The sequence below is a fragment of the Leptinotarsa decemlineata genome, unplaced genomic scaffold (genome assembly GCF_025532065.1).
Source record: "Leptinotarsa decemlineata unplaced genomic scaffold, Ldec_3_MD MMD2_tig00026314_RagTag_RagTag, whole genome shotgun sequence".
Lineage (NCBI taxonomy): Eukaryota > Metazoa > Arthropoda > Insecta > Coleoptera > Chrysomelidae > Leptinotarsa > Leptinotarsa decemlineata.
Window position 1 is genome coordinate 14,504,576 of NW_027412684.1, and position 12,740 is coordinate 14,517,315.

General features: G+C 36.8%; 1 long non-coding RNA gene across 1 annotated transcript; it reads left to right on the forward strand.

Moving 5' to 3' along the window:
- Positions 1 to 1,273: 1,273 nt before the first annotated feature.
- On the forward strand, positions 1,274 to 11,518 carry LOC141485254 (uncharacterized). Its single transcript, XR_012467118.1, has 2 exons — positions 1,274 to 1,408; positions 11,363 to 11,518. It is a non-coding gene; the product is annotated as an uncharacterized lncRNA (long non-coding RNA).
- Positions 11,519 to 12,740: the final 1,222 nt, after the last annotated feature.

Below are 12,740 nucleotides of genomic sequence, written 5' to 3' on the forward strand. Positions count from 1 at the left end.
ATGTTCAGTTTTTCAAAATATTGTGTATACCTCACTTGCTTGCATTGTCTTTCTGAAGATTTACAAAGATACTATCCAATTTCATGGTTCCTAATGAATCCCTCCACTGTAAGGTTTTTTGAAGACTTTGAAGAAATAGGCAAAACATATTGTTTACGAGCAGTAAATAGAATACATTAAGAGTGAGATCTTCATTGTTGATTTCCAATTGAATATGATAACGTGATATTCGAACGCTCTCTCACTCTTTTTGATGTTAAAAATTGCAAATATGTCATCGAACTATTTTCATTCACTACTCTTTTTCTATAAAAGAAATTCTCATTTCGATTCCAAATTGTATCTAGCTTGTCCAAATCTGAAGCCAATTTTGTACGTTGTAGTTCGCAAGTACTAACTGGTAATAGGTATTCCCGACGAACACTCGTGGAAAATTGCGCCTGGAACGCATATAGAAATATAAAACGCATAATAAAATCAATCCTAACGACATTTCCATATTCATGCGCTGCATACGGCGTTTCCTATTTAATCGAATTGAAATTCAGTGAACTTGTGAGGGCTTTCAAACGCAATGGGAATGGCTCTTGCTGCGACGCACTCCAGCGGTCTTTTCCAAAGGACATCCGTACGTACGACAAAGGTGAATACAGAGGAAATTTTACAGGTAGAAGTGGTGTTGTTCGCATTTTCTACGTAACACGAGGAAAAGTGTCTTATTGTGGAAATATGTCTTATTTGTAAGCTACTTCGTTGAGAGCTGAGAGGTTGTGAGACTCAACTATATTCCAATCCGAAGTTCAGTAAATGTATATTATTGGAGGTCTATACCAACACCAAACAATTATTTTCAACACCTCGACACGTGTTTAGATCACCAAGTGGGCGTCTTCTGAAGGAAGATTAAACTAAACCTACATACAATGTTGTCCTTATTTATATCTCTCCTAGATACTTGCGTCTTAATTGTCTTAAAATCAATTTCACAATGTTGTCTTATCTACTATCTAGACCAGTGGTCGCCAACCTGTCGATCGCGAGCTACCGGTAGCTCGCGGAGGCAATTCTGGTAGCTCTCACAACGATTTTAATTTAAAAAATACAAACTGCAAAAATCGGAGAAGCTTCAGAAAATTCCTCAAAAAAATCTAATTGTCATAATATTAAACATAAACAGCGGCAACGTTGCGGTGAGCGATCTGCCGCTGACGCCATCAAGCTAGAATCGGCTAGAACCGACCACCCGGACCAGCGCGTTAGTGTTCGAGAACGATATGGATTGCTTTGAACGGGATAAATACGCGCGGCGACATTGTGCTTAGTTTAAAACTGAACGCGTAACCAACGTCCAGCAGTTGGGTTAGTAGAGAACAACAAAAATAATATTATGGCAAGCAGTTGTAAGAAGGTAAAGACATACCACTTTCATTCGGAATGGGAAGAACAATACTTTTTTACAGAAGTTAAAGATAAAAATGTGTGTTTGTAATGTAATACTTCGGTCTCCGTTGCTAAAAAAGGAAATATTGAGAGACATCATAAAACTGTACATTCTAATTTTGAAAAATCATTCCCACTACATTCTGCCGCCAGAAAGGAGAAACTGAAACAGTTAAAAAAGCAGTTAATTGGACAACAATCAATATTTTCAAGAACAGTCGACAAAAATAAGGCTGCAACTGAAGCATCGTTCCGTGTGTCCCAGATAATTGCACAAAAAAAGAAACCTTATGAAGACGGGGAAATGATAAAACAGGCGTTTTTAGAAGCTGCTGATTCGTTATTTGCCAACTTTGGAAATAAAGACGAGATAGTTTCAGCTATAAAATCTATGCAACTTTCTGCTAATACAGTGATGAGACGTGTAGAAGTAATGAGCAATGATATTTTTTTACAGTTAAGAACTGACTTAGATAACTGTGTTTATTTTTCACTCCAACTGGATATCAGCATGGTTTCATCAATAAACGTTCAACAATAACTAATCTTATGTGTTTCATACAAACAGTCAGCACTGCGTTAGATAAACAGCTACAGGTGGATACAATCTATACAGACTTCTCAAAGGCCTTTGATAAAGTGAACCATCAAATTCTACTGAATAAACTTTTTTCTGTTGGTTTCGATAGTTAACTGTTGAATGTACTACAAACTTACACTGAATATTCAAAAATGTAAATTTATGAAATACACCCTCAAGCACAACAATATATAGTTAGACTATGCAATAAATGATATCACTTTAGAACAAAACACTGACTCTAAAGATCTGGGCATTATATTCGATAAGAAACTTAGCTTCACGACACAAATTAATCAAATCACATCTTCTGCAAAAAAATGCTTGGTTTTATCTTCAGGACGTGTAGAGACTTTCAAAAACAAGAATGTTTTATAACACTGAATTTCACTAGTTCGAACTTCCATTGTCTACTATATGAAATGATTTGAAATCCCTGAAAAAGAATAATTAAAAAAGAATAGTTGAAAATAACAATTATATTAAGCAACAATAAACCTGAAATAAAATGATAGTGAAATAACCTACAAGTAAAAATATAATAATTAAATAAATAAAAATTACAGGAATGAAAAAAGAAAATAATAAAAATAAAAAAGTGTAGAGATTCCAAGTCACGTTAGTTCACGACGTTTCGATTGTTGGTATCTACAATCGTCTTCGGGTGATGACTGGACTGATTCCTCCGAGAGATGACTATTTTATAGGTCGTTGAAATACTACATCCACATGCACTTCCCTACATCAGAGGATTATCGGAGAGGATAAGAAGAATTGGTTCCAAGTACAACATTAGAACCTGTTTCAGATCCGGTAACACTATCCGTAGCAGCCTCACGAAAACCAGGCCCCCAAACGCGGACTGCGATTCCAAGAATTGCATTTACCGGATACCCTGTGAGTGCGGAAAATCCTATATTGGTGAAACAAAGAGGCCATTGAATGTTCGCATTGCCGAGCACAAGAAGCACACACAGCGAGGAGAAACCAGCAAATCAGGAATAGCAGACCATGTTTGGACCCATCAACACAACATCGAGTGGTCCCAAGCTGAGATCTTGCACAGAGAGGAACATTGGTTCAGGAGAAAATTTAAGGAAGCCGCATACATGTTATCCAACAACGTATTCAGCCAGGCCAGCGTAGATATACGAAACATATGGAAACCCATCATCAAACGAAAAATGACCAACTCCCGCCAAAACGGTCATCTCTCACGGAATCAGTGAAGCGGAAAATGGAAAGTAGAGAAAGTGAAAGTATTTCAACGACCTATAAAATAGTCATCTCTCGGAGGAATCAGTCCAGTCATCACCCGAAGACGATTGTAGATACCAACAATCGAAACGTCGTGAACTAACGTGACTTGGAATCTCTACACTAGTTTATTTTTATTATTTTCTTTTTTCATTCCTGTAATTTTTATTTATTTAATTATTATATTTTTACTTGTAGGTTATTTCACTATCATTTTATTTCAGGTTTATTGTTGCTTAATTTAATTGTTATTTTCAACTATTCTTTTTTAATTATTCTTTTTTACTTGTTTCAGGGATTTCAAATCATTTCATATAGTAGACAATGGAAGTCCGAACTAGTGAAATTCATTACGAAACATTGTCAATCACCTTCAAACAAACGTTTTATAACACTTTTTAATGCATTTGTCCGATCTCGTCTGGAATATGGCTCCCTAACCTGGTCACCTATATACAATGTGCATATACAGCAACTCGAATCTTGTCAAAGAATCTTTATAAAATACATGGCTTACAAACTGGATGGAGCTTACCCATTCCAAGTAATTGATAATAGTGTTGCTAAATAGATTTGCCCTCTTATCCTTAGAAAACAGAAGAACATATTATGCCTGTATCTTCATATATAAATTGATTCACAATCTGGTTGAATGCCCTGATTTGTTATCTCAACTAGATTTTCACGTACCGAGACGAAGTAGTAGAAACGAAATGTTTTTCTATTTGCCTCTGCCTAGGATCAATAATATAATATCTGTGAAATTTATAATAGTTTCTATTCAGAATGTGATATTTTTGTTGTTCCATCTGGACGCTTCAAGTATATAATTCGTAACAAGCTATTTTCTATGCAAGTCGAACTAAAATCTAATTTCAACTCATAAGTGAAATATTGTGTTTCAACTCTCTGCACACTTTATTAGAATTCTACAGTATATGTTTTTTTATTTATTTTTTTTATTTTTTTATTTTTTTTTCCACCGTAGTGTGCGCTGGTCAGGCCCTATCCCCCGAAGCCCCGATACATTCGTGAAGGCGCGCCAGCATAATCAACCAATGACCACTCCCCACACCGTGGGGAGTGGCCTGAGCAAACGCAGTGAGCCAAGAATTTCTGCCTTAGTGCGGCAAGCCGGTATGATTTTGAGATTCGAGAGTAGAGAAGACATCATTCCACCAAGGACTCCAACAATCAGAACGACCATCTTGACAGAGTGATCTGGATAGAGTCTGCGGAGTTCGAAGAGAAAATCTCGATATTTTATACGTTTTTCCTCCTCTTTTCTGACGATATTCGTCTCGCCAGGAGCTGAAAACTCCACGACAAATATCGTTTTGGTCTGGTGGTCGAGAAAGACTACATCAGGCTTATTAGCTTGCATGAGCCTGAGGGTGGGGAACGAATAGTTCCAATAAATTCGGCACTTCTCGTTCCCCACAACGGATTAAATATCCCCCGGAGCGTAGGGCAACACCGGTATCTCGTCAATACCGTAATAGTGCCGTAGATGGTAATATAGCACTCTTAGGGCCGCGTTATGTCGATGGATATAGGCCGAGACCGCATATGCTGGACATGCTGATAGCAAGTGCATTAGGATCTCGGGCGCCTCTCGGCAGGCCCTGCACCTTGTGTCAGGAACCTCTATACCCATCACGCGACTGCGGTAGACTAAGGTGTTAAAGACACCATCCTGGCAAGCCATGATGAACCCCTCAGTTTCCGACTTCAGCCCACTCGACTTGAGAAAAGCGAACGTCAGGCGCTTTGATAAGCCAAGGTCTTCAATGTTATTGAAGAAGACCTCATGCATTGGCTTATCCCTGTGTCTCCGCAGAAGTAAGGTGATCTCTGCGGCTTTTATCTGAGCTTTTTGCTGAACGGGTTCCAACTCAGTGACAGAGTTGTAGTCACCTCGTTCAGAGTCGAAAACTACACCGAGTTCATCAGCTGCTCGAGCAGCTGCCCTAAGGAGAAATGCTCCAATTCCTGCTCTCTCATGGTCACGGACCATGCAGAGAAGGGTATCCGAACTCCTGACGACTTTACAGGCTGTATCCAGTACCATTCTGTCATGTAAACACTCCAAACTCAAAAGTCCACGACCTCCCCGTTGTCGGGGAAAGTACAACCGTGGAACGGACGATTTGGGATGCAAACTCCTATAGAGATGCATCATTTTTCGGGTCCTTACGTCGAGTTGATACAGCTCCTCCCGAGTCCACTTCACTACTCCAAAGGAGTAGAGTAAGATTGGAACGGCAAGCATATTTGTTGCAGCTACTTTGTTCTTCCCCGACAGTTCCGATGACCAGATCTGTCGAAGTTTGTGCTGATACTTGCCGCGGAGAGAGTTTTTCACTGCAGTTACCTCTTGTGAGTGGCGTTGTTCCACCCCGAGGTAAGTATACGTCTCTCCGGCATCCAGATGGTGTAGGATGCTTCCATCTACGAGCTGCACATCCTCTCCGTAGTCCCCGCATCGTCCTCTTTTGAGATGAACCATTGCACATTTGTCTATCCCGAATTTCATACCGATAGCATGCGTGTACTCTTCCACCACCCTCAAGGACTGATTATTATTATTATTATTATTATTATTATTATTATTATTACTATTATTATTATCATTATTATATGAATGTATCACTGTTTGTATATCTAAAATCTATATACTACTCTATTATTCTGCTGATTTTATATGCTATTCGTTATATTCTATTGTACTCATACTTAGTCATAGCTGTGAACCTTATTATATTTGTCTTGTAATTGGGATTACTCCTGTTAGACAATAAACCTTTTTTTTAAGTGATTCTAATTCACATGTGTATGAGAGTAACATTCAAAGAATTCTTCACTTCCATTCTGTATTTTCATCTGGAAATGTTCAATGGTAACTCCAATGTTTTTGAATCATTCTAGATATAAAAGTTGACTATAATGTTGTAGGTGAAATCTATTTTACATAATTTTACCTGGCGTAGCGAGTGAATGTGTGATTTTATGATATAAAAATGCATGTACTGCAAAATTAAATTGAATGAATTGAATTTAACTGGAAATGTAAATGTAACCGTACATTGAGACATATTTTATTTGCTTCTCTGAGATAACTGCCTTTTAACGACGAACCATCATATGGTAAAGACAAAACTTTGATGGAAACTCTTCGAAAATCCGTGAATATATCAGTAAGAAACAAAGTTAGAAATATGACTTTTACCTGAAATCTTATTCAACAACATAATTGGGCTAACTTCGACCAATCGAGAAAAACATATGCAGTAGGTGGGTAAGAACTACCAACTGTTGATTATTGAAAATAATAACTTAATAATATTGTGAACTTAATGTTCTTCGCAGTAATATTTATATTCACTTTCATATTTTCAACAGTTCCTCGTTAATTAAGTTTTCCAATTATAACAATAATACGAGCCTTTTTAATCACTCTTCATCCTCCGAATCGGTAGCTTTCTGCTATTCCCAGTACGCCATCATCAATTTATATTTCTCATCCGCTGAAAAATTATACCGGATCTACGTCCATGTAACCACGCATTAATTTTTAATCCACGCATTTGTGAATCAACACTCTGTTGCTGGGCCATTTCTGAAAATTTAATGACCATCAAATTTTCAGCACATATGGAAGCATATGAACTGCTTCATCCCCAGACATTTCCAACCGATATCATGGCGCACTCCGACTCACAGCAGGATGTGATCCCACTGTTTCCAGGGTCGGCTTTGACCTTCCTCCTTGTAACCACATTTATTAATAAAGCTTGGCAAATCTAGCTCTGCCTCTGAGATGCGCGAACGATAAAGAGAGATAGTAACTTTCTACCTCCAACTTGTATGAGAAAGTACAAATGGGAAAAGAATTGAATGAATTCATCAAGTGTTGACAACTACATACATACAGTGTCACCATTAAAGTGCGCACCATATGGAAAACTTTTTTTTCGAAAAGTTTTAATGAAGTTTAACTTCGGCACTTGTTTGTGCTTTAAATTTAACTTAAAATAATGCGACCCACTGACGTTCAGTGTTTGTCAAATTCAACTTAAAAGTGCATTTCTAGATCGAATTTAACAAAAAGTTACTTGAAAAAGTTGTGTCTACGGCAATTTTATATCCATATGCCAAATTTTATGCAACTAGGATGAAGTTAACGTTTTGCTTATTTTTGACAGATATCCCCTATATTTTAAAAAATAAGTTCGGTTAATTGTCATCAATTCATGTATACATAACAAACTCATCATGAAGTTTAACTTTTCTGATAAATTTTTACTCATACGGACATTTTCAGAGAGAAATTAAAAATGTGCTATAAAATTTTAACATGACTGGTGCAAAGTTTCAATCACTTGGCTATTTTCTTAAACAAACGTCAGTACCCTCAATTCTGAAAAAGCTGACACAACTCAAAAACTGCAATAAGTATCAATAAAATTACTCAGTATCAGTATCAGATCTGGCCATTGATTGAATTCCAAAATGTTCATTTCATTGCTATAATCATTCAACAACAACAAATTTGGTTACCACATCACAAGTTATTTTAGAAGCTTCAGCTGTCAATAGACAAGTAGATGTTTTCGAAATGCATTTGATGAAGTGGACCATAAAATTTCACTTAATGAAAAAAGTACTATAGATATTGTTCAAGAGGCTTATTTCAGTTGAAGAATAATACTGAACAGACGTTTCTTTCAATAAATTTGATTCTTATAATTATTCTGATTTTTGGGAAGAACAAGATTACGAGGAACTTTGTTTTGATGATCATACAGTTAGATAGATACATAAAATTCATCTCACATCGTTTGCAATAACGTTGTTTGGTGCAATACAATAGAGTTAAAAATAGTACTTACATATAAAATGAATAATAGCTTAGGATCATCAAACTTTGTACGAGTAAAAAAAATTATTTGAAATATTCCAGTGAAATATATTCCTTTCTTTCGGAAAATCCTGTATTGGTGAAACTAGAGGCCATTGAATGTTCGCATTGCCAAGCACAAGAAACACAAACAGCGAGGGGAAACCAGCAAATCAGGAATAGCAGACCATGTTTGAACCCATCAACACAACATCGAGTGGTCCCAAGCTGAGATCTTGCACAGAGAGGAACATTGGTTTAGGAGAAAATTCAAGAAAGCCGCATACATGTTCTCCAACAACGTATTCAGCCAAGCCAGCGTAGAAATACGCAACATATGGAAACCCATCATCAATCGAAAAATGGCCAACTCCCGCCAAAACGGTCATCTCCCACGGAACCAGTGAAGCGGAAAATGGAAAGCGGGGATAAGTGAAAGTACTCGAACGACCTATAAATAGTCACCTCTCGGAGGAATCAGTCCAGTCATCACCCGAAGACGATTGTAGATACTAACAATCGAAACGTCGTGAACTAACGTGACTTGGAATCTCTCCACTTTTTATTTTTATTTTCTTTTTTCATTTCTTTATTTTTATTTATTCAATTGTTCTATTTTTACTCGTGTTTTATTTCACTATTATTTCATTTCAGGTTTATTTTAGTTAATATAATTGTTATTTTCAGCTATTCATTTTCAATTCTTCTTTTTCAGTTGTTTCAGGGATTTCAAATCATTTTATATAGTAGACAATGGAAGTCTGAACTAGTGAAATTCCTTTCTTTTGTTATCAGATAAAAATCCCCATATCGTACATGATTTTTCAGCAAAAAAATATTCTGATTTTTGTGGTATTTTCCTTTCCAGTAACTTCAGTCTGAATTTTCCAGTAATATCAATACTGAACTATAGAGCTCTTCTGTACAATTGTAGATTGAGATATAATTTTGTTTGAATGTTCAAATCTGAAGGTAGCTCACTATCCAATATCATTATAGCTTCTTATATGTAGTGTTTTCTTTTAATTTTTTGATTTGTGATCATTTTTATAGATCACCTTCCATATTCCGCTTTGATTATTATTATTATTTTTATAGACATTCATTTATTTATATTATTATTAACATTTCTGTATAGACATTCGAAATTTCTTGATGGATTTATCCCATTTTTTGTACTACCTTTGTCAGTGTTTTTGATATTTAATTTAGGTCTTTCAATTGATAGTTGATAGTTAAATATGACAGATAACTAAAAGTCTAACAAAAAATTTAACATGAGAGTTTGATGCTTTATATTAGTAAAGCCGGTCCTGTGTGTTCCGGCAGAGTACATCGTAATGCTAATAATTACCCTTTAATGTGGAAGGATCGCCAGTTTAATTACGGATGTTGCTTGGTGGGGGTTTAAAAACTAAATAATCTAGTGGGGGCCCTTTTTTGTAATCCGAACATAATGGCTACTTTGAGTTTCACCGGAAGAAGAGAGCTAACAAACTTATAACCAGTGGAAAAGGCTCCTCAGACATGACGTTGATCGAAGGCCTTTGTTAGTTTTTTGTTTTATTTCCACAAGAAGGCATCGTCTTAACCGAACATCGCAAGTTGATGAAGAGAACGGAGATGAACCCTGAATTTCTGTTAAACTTCGCAATAAATTCGCAATCCAAGGTTATATCACATTTAATATTCTCAAAATATAATCCAGGCAACCCAATAAATTCGACAGGTAGGTACCCTTTCACAATAAAATTCGTTCTTTTTCGTTATGAAAATTTTTGTATTGCCGTAATCCATCTTTCAAGGCTCATTTCTCCCTAATCAATTATTATTCGTGATATTTTTATAATTCTCAATCCTGGAAGTAGGTTAGGTTGGGTTCAAAGTAAGTGGGTCTATTCGACCCTCCACCGCAACCCACAAGGGTTTATTGTGGCCAAATAAACCCAGCTTCTTAACGAAGCCTATTAGTTTGTATCGTGAGTGGCTTTCAGGTCAGATGGTTAGAGTACGGCTCTGCCGAATTCTTAAGACCTGATTCGGTCCCCAGCGGGGCAGGCACAAAGTATATGCTCTGCTGTTTCATCGTTAATGAGGTAGTCGGATAGTCAAAGTGCAAGATTCCCGCCTTGATACCCGCGACAACCTTTCCATATGAGGGTTTTTGCACGTCAGCTACACCTGACGATGCCTGAAATTCAACCGTGCAGAGCTTTTTCGCCTCTGGTTTTGGTGAATCTTCTTCCCAATATGACGCATATTGGGAAGAAGTAAAACGTTTGATGAAACTTCATTTCCGTAAATCTGTTCCATTTTCTAATTTGCTTAAAAGTGCTGCCAATTATGAAACAAAACCTGGTCAAAACTTAGGCGACTATTGTTTGAAAAATTGTCAAAGTTAAAATCACTCAATTTTGCAATTCCTGATGAATATTTAGTCAATGCTGTAATAGGTGGTATTTCAGGACATATATCTAAAAATTTTATAAAACCTCGTATTGTGTATTCTAATTGTAAACGTTTAGGACATGTAGCTCACAATTGTCACGAAGTGGAGGATCTCAGAGAAGGTTATAGACGCTCAAGAACAGTTATGTCTCCATAACCAGATCATCTTAAGAAATAGATAAGTATACAAGACGACCAAAAGTGAGTTGAGCAAACGTTGCTCTGTAGGTAGAAGAGGTAAACGTTACCTTTGGTGAACGTCACCATTGAGCAAACGTTGCTCTGTAAGTAGAAAAGGTAAACGTTACCTTTGATGAACGTCACCATTGAGCAAACGTTGCTCTGTAAGTAGAAAAGGTAAACGTTACTTTTGGTGAACGTCATCATTGACCAAACGTTGCTCTGTAAGTAGAAAAGCTAAACGTTACCTTTGGTGAACGTCACCATTAAGCAAACGTTGCTCTGTAAGTAGAAAAGCTAAACGTTACCTTTGGTGAACGTCACCATTAAGTAAACGTTGCTCTGTAAGTAGAAAAGGTAAACGTTACCTTTGGTGAACGTCACCATTGAGCAAACGTTGCCCTGTAAGTAGAAAAGGTAAACGTTACCTTTGGTGAACGTCACCATTGAGCAAACGTTGCTCTGTAAGTAAAGGAGGTAAACGTTACCTTTGGTGAACGTCACCATTGAATACACGTTGCTCTGTTGAATTTTTCTAATATATTTTTTGTTCTCAGGTCAGAATAAGGTCTGAGGACAGACCTTTTGCAGGATGGCCGAATGTAGGAGATGACGAGTAACCCTGGATTGGTTGAAGCTAAGCATTTTTGGAGTCCACACGTGTTGTTCATTAATGTTCGGTATGGGATTAGAATAAATTTTGTATTCGATGACTTCGTGTTTATGTTATCTGACAAACAATCACTTGAGCGCAAACGTTTGCTAACCTGCTCATGAGGGGTTTGTTCTTCCACCTGAGACAGATTCTGCGTACGCCGCTCAAGGCGAGAGTCCCCGTAAATTTTCTTCGACCATTATATTGTTCCTGATGACAGTTACCTTTTTTTCCCCATTTAATCGTCTTCGTATCTGCTACGGTTTAGAATATAGCAATGTTACCACATGAGAAAAGAAACGGCCTGTGTAATAAAAAATTGTTTAATGTCTCTTCACCATCTTGCCAGACCATGAACATGTATCAACATAACGCAGCCCATAATATGGTTTCACGACCACTTGCTCTAAGGCCCGTTGTTGAAAATCTTTCATGAAAAAGTTTGCCATTGCCGGACTGTCCATTGCGGTACCATCCGTTTTTTTTTGTTTTTTTTTCCGTAAAAACACCAGACATGGGAATCTTGTGTAGGAGTTGCTTAGCGCAACATTTTATATTCGTTGATAGTGTTTCAAAACCTCGATAATAGTAAACCCATTATTTCAAAAACGTTATCAGTAAAAAAATAATCACCTACCGAAACACCCAAGTGGACAAAACATCCTTTTAATGGGACCTAATCCCAACCCACCCAGTAACGGCTCTGAAGAATTATTCAATAGAATGAACGCCATGTTTAATTTGACCATTATAAATGGTATATCAACATGATAATTAGTCGCTTGTAACGGGATTAATGACCACGAATTTATCAAATCAAGGTCTGACGTTTGAAACATTGTTTATTATTTTCCCGTGTCGCTTTCATTCGCATTCGAGTGAGCTGTAACGACAACAGTAACGAAAATAAACTCATTGAATTAGGCTTAGAAGTAGGTAGCATTCGAAAGCTACGAAATTAGGGTAGGAACTATCCATATTGAATCATTCGGTGTTGTCGATGTTCAATTCTCGTTTGGATTTGTTTTTTGTCTTTAGGAGCCTTCCTGACGTTTCGCTAGCATGCATGACTTGCTTCTTCAGAGATGGTGAATGGTAATTCAACCATACATAATAATAATAATAATAATCGTCTTTATTATTTTCACATGCAAAAGAATACAATAAATATGAGAAATCAAGGTTCAAATATGGAAATAAGGGCGAAGTTTGTGTAAACACGACAGAAAATATTGTTTCACTTAACCCCAACAAACCTGTGTAACTATACAAGAAAAAAA